Here is a 9,391-nt window from a genome sequence, read left to right as displayed (position 1 = left end):
CATCTCTCTCTGGTCTTTCTTGTTTTATGTTATATACTTCAGTTCTAAATCTTTGGCCTGTGGTTACCATTACAAAAAGGATAGTTGTATATATACAGTCGTCCCTTTTCTTCTGTGTGTGCCTTATCTCCATTCTCCTTTGCGAATTTGGATCTTTGAATCCTCCCCTTTTCAGTCATTGTTGTCTAAATTTGTCCCCATGTATGCTGAACATTCATTACCATCTTGCCATAGCAATTCTCTTCTTATTGTTTAAGCTTATAATGTCTTGTTCTTAGTAAGGGTTGCACTCCTCTACTTTTATTTATCTGATAGTCAGTTTACACCTAATTATGTGGTTTTTTGTTGTTGTTGTTGTTGTTGTTGTTTGTCATTTTGTTTTAGGTGAGCTGACCCCTTTCAGTATTTCCTGTAGTGCAGGCCTCATAGTGAAGAATTCCCTCAATTTTTGTATGTTTGGAAAGGTTTTAATTCCTCCTTCATATCTAAAGACGAGCTTTGCTGGATACATTATTCTTGGCTGATAGTTCCTTTCATTTAATAGTTTGAATATTTGATTCCACTCTATTCTTGCTTGTAAGGTTTGTGCTGAGAAATCCGACAATAGTCTAATAGGTTTTCCTTTACAGGTTACCATCTTCTTTTCCCTGGCTACCCTGAGAATTCTTTCTTTGTCAATCAGTTTTTGATAATTTTAATGTAATGTGTCTTAGAGAAGGCCTTATGGGTCGAGATAATTGAGTGTTCTATTGACTTCTTGAATTCTAAGCTCCAGTTACTTGCTTAGATTTGGGAAATTCTCATCAACTATTTGTCTGAAAATGCTTTCTGATTTGTGCCCCCTTTCTTCTCCTTTGGGAATACCCGTTATTCTTATGTTTCCTTTTCTGATGTTATCAGCTAGTTCTTGTATTTGTCTTTCATTATTTTTCATTCTTTGGTTTCTTTCTCTCTTCTTACTTCTGATTTATTTCTAGATATCTGTCTTAGATATCAATGATCCTTTCCTCCATTTGGTCAACTGTATTCCCCAAGCTTCTATTTCATTCTTCATCTCTTTTAGTGTGTTTTTAATCTCCAGAATTTCTGTTATTTTTTCTCTTTAGGGTTTTGATCTCCTTGCTAAAAAAACTCAGTCTGCTGATCTAGTTTTTTCAACTCCTGGAATTGTTGATATGAACATTTTAGAGCTCATTGAGTATTTTCAGAAGTACAATCTTGATTCTATGTCAATTAAGTCACATATTTCTATGTCTTTAAGCTTATTTTCTGATTTTTTTTCTCTTTCTGAGCTGCCTTGTCGCCTTGGTTCATGGTGTTTAAAGGACTATTTCTCTGCCTGGGCGTTAATGGAAGTATATTCTACTTTAAATTTTTTTTTTCCCTGAAAGAAGATTTATTATATAAAAATGTCTCTTTAGTGTGTTGCAAAGAAGGCATTTTTCTTTTGGTTTCCAGTAGGTGACGTCTAAGCCTCTTGGATCCCTGCTTTATATAAAGTCCCAATAATGCCTTTTTTTCTTATAGATATTCGATCACTCTCACTATCCTCAGTCTCAGTCCCTGTCAGTGTTAGTGACAGTTTCTGTAGCGTTTGCTCAAATTCCCTTGAGACTCTGCAGTGTTCGGTCTTGTAGGATATTGGGGATTGCCCTCTGTTTGGCGGATGGGTGTTGTGGCTCAACCTCGCGTTTTGCAACCATGGCTGGTAATAATTAGCTGTTGTTTCTCTTCCATCCCCACTGTTTTGCTTTTTTCCCTCTTATCCCTGGGCTCCATTACTGCTGCTTGGATCTCACAGCTCTCTCAGGCACAGCTGTTCAGGAACCCACCACATCTTCTCTCCTCCCCTCCTCCTACAGTGAGCTCCAGCTGCGAGAGGCAGCTTCTTTGTTCCTCGCGGTCTACCGCCCAACTCCTGGGGTTCTAACATATGGTAGCTCTTATTCCAAGATCACTTGCTCAGACATGCTTGTATGTAGATTGGGAGTTATTTGTTGAGTTTTAGATGTTCAGCTTATTGTTATTTCAAGGGGACATCTGGGACATCTCTCACTCTGCCATGCTTCTGACGTCACTCAGAATGTGAGCTTCTTAACAGGAACAATCTTGTCTGTTTTGTTGTTCACTGCTGCATTCTCAGAGCCTAGAACAGTACCTGAAACTAACAGAAACCAATTATTGTTTTAGTAAATAAGTGAATGAATAAATGAGTGAATAAAGAGACACATTCTGGTTTCATACATTTTTATACCTTATTTCAGATAGTTGAATATAAATTAGCTTATCAGTTTTTACCTTCTGGCACAAATGCAAGAGTCAGGCTGAATGGTTAAGGTGGAAGGAAGGAAGCAATTTTTATCTTCAGTATGTATCTGAGTGTAGGTTTTCATGGTTAGTTACTGAGCGATCCATGAGGAGAAGCTCTGTGAAAAATTTCACTTGGGTTAACTTGGACTATGAAAAAGTTATACTCAATGCTCTAGATTTTTAATTCTCAACCTTGACACTCTACTTACCCTCACTTCAAAGGTCTGACAATGCTTACAACTTGGTACCGTGGTGTCATGAGATAGATATATAGAGCTGTACCCCAAACCTTTTAATTGAGAAACTCTGAAGATGAGGCCCAGCAATCTATATTTTAGTAAACTCTATATGTGATTCTGATGCATACTAAAGTATGAAACAGACAATAGTGTCACAAAAAGGGATTTCATTAACGCTTTTATATTGTTCACCAAATGGTATTTGTTCACCGATTACATTTCTAAAAACTCTCTCCTTTAAACAATTTCTTTGAAGTAATAGTGGCTGAGAATTTCCCCCCAATTAATGTCAGACATCAAACCACAGATCCAAGGAGCTCAGAGAACACGAAGCAGAATAAATGTCAAAGAAAAACGAAACTTTATACCTAGGCATATTTTCTGCATATCAAACCACAGAAAATCCAATATAAAGAAAGTAATCTTAAAGGAAGCCAAAGAATAGCCAAAAAACACCCACCTGGCTTGTAGAGGAGGAAAGATATGAATTACTTCCCACTTTTCCTCAGAAATCATGCAGTCAGGAAGAGAGCGGCATGAAATAAAGTATTGAGAGGAAAAAAAAAAAACACACTAACCTAGAATTCTGTACCCTGTGAAATTATCATTCAGTGGTGAAGGAGAAAACATTGCTGAGAATCAACAGTGGGTCTTGCTTACCCATTTTCTGGATAAACTGATCATTTGGCAGCTTGCAGCATCATCCTTATGGATGTCCTTGATCACCTCAATGGGGCAACAAATAAGGACATTTTTAGCTGTTTACGAATTCTCTAGAAACTCTTGAGTTTAGCGGTATGGCCATCATGACAGATTGTTTCCTTATTACGTATCTGCTGAGGTCTTTTTATCAACATTTCCAGCTCAGTTAGGACAGGTCTGATACATTTCTCTCATTAGAATTTCTTTGAAATGATGGAACGAGGAAGGATGTGACAAGAGTGGGAGACTTCCTCTTGATAGAGGAAGGCATGTTGGAGAGTATCATTTAGTAAAACCGGAATCAGTTGATTCAGATGTCTAGCCATCCAGGACTTTAAATATCAGGACAGTTTTGGTACCTCATTCTGTTGGCCTTGGAGAGTCATGGGAGACAGCTGAGCTGGTGACTGTGTCAACTGAAAAACAATATCAACTAGGTGTTTCATCACCAAAAAGGATTTACTCAGGAAAAAGAAGGGTTGCAACCTGGTGCATGCAGACATGGGAAGCCACATGCACACTCTAGCCTGAGTGCCAAGATAGAGGGGTATTTATAGAAGGGAAAAGAAAGTTAAGGGAAGAGAAAATTAGAATCATAGAGCTTTATTATAAACATAGAATTGTTTTTGTAGGGTTCTCGCATGTAGGGTTCTTGTGATTACATAGAATGCAAGAATTTCCTTAAGCCCTAGCTCCTCCCATAGATCCTCCTGACTGATTATGTTTGCTTGAAGTTCCAATTAGTCTTTATTAACTGCTATGATAACTTGGACGTTTGATCTGCCAGCAGCAAGTCTATGGATTGAAGTCCACCAAGGTCATGTGCTTTCGATCAGCACACCCAAATTTAGCACTGTGAGCAGACTGAGATGTCTCAACTTTGGACTTTCTGTGAATTTGCCCAAGAGTACATGGTGCCAGGCAATCAATCAGAGTTTGATAAAATTACATTTCTTAACTACAAATGATTGTTGGGAGCCATGGTTTAAAAAATACTTATTCTGTGTTTGTAAAACCTTAACGTGGGGATTTATCGTAAGTGTTGGGAAAGTCAAAAAGCAAATTTTTTTGTGATAAGTGGACGCCTGTCTCATATAAATTGGGGATTTTTTAGTGCTTGCCAGGATGTATATTTGCTCTTATACACTTATCCTTCTGTTTCCAGTAGCTCTTTTATTATTCGTGCTTAAGCCCTTTTATCATTAACACTGTAGGTAACTTTTTTATTTTACTGATGAATCATTTTTTCACACTTTAGTGAGAGTATCTTCTTCAGTAGGTCATGCCTATAACAAAGTACTCTCTATGCCATGCCTTTGCACCATTTGCTTCAAATGCTGTATTTAATCATTAATGGAAATTTTATCATCCTGTAATCACTTGGTAATTTCGAGAGCAGCAACAGACCATTTTGTAACATAAATTTAATTTCTGACAGGACTAAATATTTTTATTTGACTGTACTTTTAACAAAATTTTGAAATTGGAGCATTTTGAACTGTCTGTTCAAAAGAGCTCTGTTCTACAAATAATGTCTTTTTAACTTATGCATATTTTGACATTTTTTTCATGAAGTAACAATTGTAGTTATTATGAATGAAAGATACTTTTTTTTATTCTATTTTCTTCAATGGAACAGAGTTATGTTTAGCAAAATTTATCTTTTATGTACTGTCTAAAGGTGCCTCTGATTTCATTCAATATGTAAGAGTTTTTTAAACTAAACAATATTCAGTATACATTTGGGAGACTATATTGGCCTTTTAATGATGCTATCTATTCTTAAAACTAATGGGCTATTGAGGTCTTACATTTCTATGCATTGCTTGTTTCAAATATGTCTAATTTTCAACTTCATTAAATCAAGAAATAGTCATTATTTCAGAAGTTCCAAATTAGCCCTTTAATGTTTAGCATTAAATATTTATCATCAATGTTGCAAAATTGAAATGCACACAGAGAATAGAAATGGAATGATCTAACATTTTAATGTTACATCTAGAATGTTTTATTTTGGAAAGATGACTGTCAATCAACATGATTAGTGTGCAGCTCAGCACTAAATTCAGAAAAATGCCAAGCAGTCAAACAAATGTGATAACAGAAAGGTAAACCATTACCAGTGGATTAGTGGTGTGGTTCAATAAATTAGAGTGAACCAGGACATTAACCATGTATGTTGGAAAATGGAGGATGTAAAAATTCACCAACAACCAGACCACATTCTTTCTCTCTTTCATATTCATATCCACTTAGTGTCAACGCCTTCCAGCCAGAGACCACTGGGAACATATCTGTAGTTGACCAAATTCATTTAGTGCTCATTGCTAAGAGAGACCACACATTAGGGAGAATATTGGGGTGTCTCACAGTAAAAGACATTATGAAAGACTTTATAGGATTTGTGCATTGCTAGGTAAATTGAGGAAACGTTCAAGGAAAAAAGGATTTGCCTTCGTTGTCTGTTATTTGGGACAGTGGTAATTCTATAATTGAGTAACTTAATAAATCTTATGTAGAGGGAATAGGAGTACAGTGAAGATAATTCTTTAGTTGGTAAAGCAGCTGTGGTCACTCATATTAGCTAGGAGAGGAGGATGTTTGTTGTTTTGTGGTTTACACAATGAACTTGTTTTTGTCTGTGCTTAGCCAAATTTATGAAATGTTTTTGTTTGCCTCACTTTATCACAATGGCAGAATAACCTTGTATGACATTGTTGTTTTGTGAGACTGTTTATGTTCAATAAGAGAACAACATTACCTAGCTGTATCAGCTCAGCTCCTACCAGTACCAAAGTCCAGCTAATAATGCCAGGCACGCTCTCAGATGTCAGAGGCTATTTTTCTTTTTCCCTTGCTAAAGAGAAATAAAATAGCATCACTCTTGCTAAAAGCCCATGATACCAACCCTAGATTTAATACCTGATCTACTTGCAGTTTCAACCTTTCTCGGAAACATAATCTTAACCAACCAGTCTGGAATTTTCTGGTCAACACCAACAAGCTAATTCTGTCAAATGGGCCCTCTCCTTCCCCACAGAGGGAAGGGATTATCTGCATGATAAAAACCTTCTGGTTCTTTACCTCCACCAAAAGACCTCCTAGCCCCTAAATAACCCTTCCTTTTCTTTTGTTAATAGCTCCCTTGTGCCACTCTTATAAAATCTTCCATTTTTTTTACAATACCTCTGAGCACTCTTCTAGTTGCTAGATGGGATTTTATCTGATTCATGAATTGCTTAATAAAGCCAATTAGACCTTCACATTTACTCAGTTGAATTTTTTTAACACACCACACACCAAAATCTCCAAATAGAATGTATTAAGAATTATGCTTGAAACATGACTTCATCTGAAATGAAGCATTAAGGCCTGTAAGAAATGATAAATTATTGCATTAATTACTACTAACATTTTGTGATATTATAAAGTATAATAAGAAATATATATTTGTTCTTTCAGTTTCTAGCATACAGCTTCTAAAACCCTTGGGGTTTTGTAAGTGGTGAGAAAGATGGTGTCTTTTGTTATGTCAGTGGATGATTTTTGGAAAGCCCCTTGGTTACCAAAGGATCAAGGCTGGTTGTCAGGAGAACAAATCCCGTGATTGGAGGGTTAGAACTTTTAGTCTCACTCCTAGACCTCCAGGGAAGGGAGAGAGACTGGAGGTTTCACTGGTTACCAATGACTAAGGATTTAATTAATCACACCTTTGTAATAAAGTCTCCTTAAAAACTCAAAAGGACAGGGTTCAGAGAACTTCTGGAGATGTGGGCAGAGCAATGCCCCCAGAGGGAGAATGGAGGCTCTGTGCCCCTTCCCACATACTTTGCCTTGCGCATCCCTTTCATCTACATGTTCATCTGTATCCTTTATCATTTACTTTTATAATAAACTGATAAATATAAGTAAGTGTTTCCTTGAGTTCTGTGATTCACTCTAGCTAATTAATCGAATCTGAAGTAAGAGACGATGGCAACCTCTGATTTATAGCCAGCTGGTTAGAAGCAAAGGTCTAACAACCTGGATTTGTGATTGGCATCTGAAGTGCAAGGAAGGGGTCCTTGGGACCTCTAGTCTATATCAGGTTGGTCAGGAGAACAGGTGTTAAACTGGGCATGTGATTGGCCTCTGAAGTGGAGGGTGATCTTGTGAGATTGAGCCTTTTAACTGTGAAATCTGATGCTATCTTTCAGTAGGTTGTTTCAGAATTGAGTTGACATTATAGGTTGCCCAGCTGGTGTTCAAGCATTGCTTGGTGGTGTGTGTGGAGGGTGGGGGAGACCCTCCTCCACACTCTCAGAACCATTTTACATTTGTCAATAGATGAGAGCATATATTTTTAAGAGCAATGTTTAACCACCGTTATTTCCTAGCATTTACTAAGTTTAAATAATATTAAAATCAGTCTGCTAATAGTTTACAGCTTAACTTTTTCATTAAAATTATTGAGATGACATTGTTTAATAAAATCAAATAGGTTTCAAGTGTACAATTTAATAATATGTCATATATATATATAGTGTGTTCATCACTCAAAGTTAAATTTCCTTTTGCCACCAAATATTTGACCCCCAATTACCCTATCTCCCTCCTTCCTCTTTCTTCCCTCTGGTAACCACTAATCCACTGTCCCTGTCCATGAATCACTGTCAAGTTTGTATGTCACTTTTAGTTTAAAGCCCGCATATAAGTGAAATCATATGATTCTCAACTTTTTCTGTGTGACTTATTTCGCTTAGCTTGATAATCTCAAGATCCATCCATGTTGTCCCAAATGACAATATTTCATCTTTTCTTATGGATGAGTAATATTCCTGTGTCATATTCCATTGTATATATGTACCACATCGTCTTTACCCAGTCATCTATCAATCCCACTTCAGTTATTTCTATAGCTTAACTCTTTCTTCTATGTGGCAATAGAGAATGTAAACATGTAAACATGTAACTGGGCATTGGCTTATCTGACTCAGTGTTGAGTCAGTATTGACTTAGTATTGACTGGAGTTTAAAGGTCAAAAACCATGAAGTTGGTGCCAGGTTTTTTATAAATATAAAAGAGTTGATAAAGTACACAGACGGAAAACTTTTTTTTTTTTTCTATTTTGGGAGAGAAGAGTTGTTGGTCTTGAATTCATTGACTTTGATGAATGCTTTTGAATTTATTATATATATCTATCATTTCTTTTTTCTTAATGATAGACATTTCTGTTGTTTCCATTTTGTGGGTATTAAGAATAACACTTCTGTGAACATTTATATGCAAATCTTTTATAGACATATGTTTTCATTTCTCTGAGGTAAAAACCTAGGAGTGGAATTGCTAAGTTATATGGCATGTATATTTTTAGTAGTTTATTGAGATATAATTCCAAGACCATAAAATTCATTCATTTAAAGTATATCATTTAATGGTTTTCAGCATGTTGATAGAATTGTGCAACCATCATCACAATCTAATTTTAGTACATTTTCATCATCCCCGAATGGATATAGGGTATACTTTTTTGCAGTTCCTTCTCACTCCCCCAGCACCAGGAAAACACTAATTGACATTGTATCTTTATGGGTTTGCCTTTTTTGGAGGTAAATGAAATCATATAATATCCTTGAGACATTTTCCCATGTATTCAAGGTTCATACATTGACAAATAATATTTCATTGTATGGCTATACCACATTTTGTTTATCCACTTAACATTTGATGGATAGTTGGGTTGTTTCTACTCTTTGGCTATTATAAATAATGCTGCTATGAACATTCGTAAAAATTTTTATAGACATACATTTTCATTTTACTTGAGTACTACATAAGAGTGGAATCTCTGGATCATATGATAACTGCATGCTCAACATTTTGAGATATTTCAAAATAGTTTTCTAAAGTGGCTGTGCCATTTCACTTTCCTACCATCAAGGTATGAAGGTTCCCATTTCTATACATCCTCACCAGCACTGTGACTGTCTGTCTTTTTGAATTGGTCATTAGGTGTGTGTGAAGTATTTTACCTGGGTGTGAATTACTTTTCCTTAATGACTAATGATGTTGCACATTCAGTATTTTCAGTTTGTAATATTTTTCTTTAGCTTTTTCTTTTTATTATATTTTAATACGTGATAATACAAGATCCTCTTAC

General features: G+C 36.0%; 1 protein-coding gene across 1 annotated transcript in view; it reads left to right on the top strand.

Moving 5' to 3' along the window:
* Positions 1-9,391, top strand: part of CFAP47 (cilia and flagella associated protein 47) — a 363,081-nt gene that overhangs the window by 160,545 nt on the left and 193,145 nt on the right. The window lies entirely within an intron of this gene.

Source organism: Pteropus alecto, unplaced genomic scaffold, assembly GCF_000325575.1.
Source record: "Pteropus alecto unplaced genomic scaffold, ASM32557v1 scaffold258, whole genome shotgun sequence".
In the NCBI taxonomy this organism is placed as follows: domain Eukaryota; kingdom Metazoa; phylum Chordata; class Mammalia; order Chiroptera; family Pteropodidae; genus Pteropus; species Pteropus alecto.
This window is presented reverse-complemented; position numbering and strand designations above follow the sequence as displayed.